This window comes from Tupaia chinensis, unplaced genomic scaffold (assembly GCF_000334495.1).
Source record: "Tupaia chinensis unplaced genomic scaffold, TupChi_1.0 Scaffold134849_1, whole genome shotgun sequence".
NCBI classification, from domain to species: Eukaryota; Metazoa; Chordata; class Mammalia; order Scandentia; family Tupaiidae; genus Tupaia; species Tupaia belangeri.
In genome coordinates, this window is record NW_006195133.1 from 1 (window position 1) to 1,209 (window position 1,209).

Below are 1,209 nucleotides of genomic sequence, written 5' to 3' on the forward strand. Positions count from 1 at the left end.
AGCCATTATGCCAACTGCTGGTCCCCCCACAACAGGATCTTGATGGAATGACCCACCCGCAGTCTCAGCCATCCCCTGGTCACAGGTACACTCACAGGTACTCAGGGAAGTCTCTGAAAGTGAATTCCAACACCATCCCCACACCCACTCTCATGAGTCAGTGGTACAGAGCATCTAGTTTGACTCCTGTGGCACACTGTGTGGCCAAGAAACCAATATGATTTTACTAAATATTGCTAAGATTTATTGGATTTTTGAAAGCTATGGCATGTGCTCAGTCCCAAACCATTTATTCTGAAAATATCTTTTTTATTAGATTATAATATATCCCTCTTACTTAATTTTTTAGATGTATATTATTTAATGCCCATATTATTTTACCTGTGTGCTCTTTTGCCTTGATTGCACAAGAGTCTCTAAATCCTTTCTGCAGTTTTGCAGGGTAGATACTATTATTACCCGTTGTTGACTCAACCCAAAGAAGAAATTGGTTTGTATCAGTTATGTACGATTGCAGATTCATGTCCTGTTTGTACTAATGAGAATGTGACTCCTTTTTTGCAATGTTAGATCACTAGTAATCATTTTTGTCAATCAAGATCTTTTCCCCCTGGCATATTAATAAATCATCCTCTGAAAACAGGAAGTATGAATTAAACACTATTTTATTTGAGGGACTCTCCTATAGTTCCTTTCCTCATAGTCTTTCACAAAGTACCAGGAAAAATACATAAAACAGTGTCCTTTATATAAATATAACATTCGACTTATTTTTTAAAAACAATTAAGTAAGGTCATATTTTAAAATTATTAAGATTTTTAAACTTTAATAAATATAATATATACATCTGTCACATTAAGACAGCTATTATAAACTTATTATTATATTATTATTATAAGACAGTTATAAACTTATTACTCAACTCATATTATAAGTAGGTTAGGTAATGATTACTCATCTTTAAGAGCTTAAAACAAACTAGAAGTCTTTAATCTAAGGAATGTAATTTGTTAATTACCAGTTGATTAATTTAAAACAGTGATAAATGTCCAGTGTCTCAGCTATTGATTAAGTAAACAAGTGCCCTAAAGACTTTAATTGAGAACCTTAACTAAGTACTTTTTTTTTTTTCTTTTCCAGGGGAGAGCGCGCATGCAGTCCTCCACTACCACAAATTATGCAGCTGAGTTTCCCGCATTTGGGGAAAT

At 33.7% G+C, this 1,209-nt stretch overlaps 1 pseudogene; it reads right to left on the minus strand.

The window, feature by feature from the left end:
* Window positions 1-1,138: 1,138 nt before the first annotated feature.
* LOC114010126 (uncharacterized) lies at window positions 1,139-1,209 on the minus strand (annotated as a pseudogene).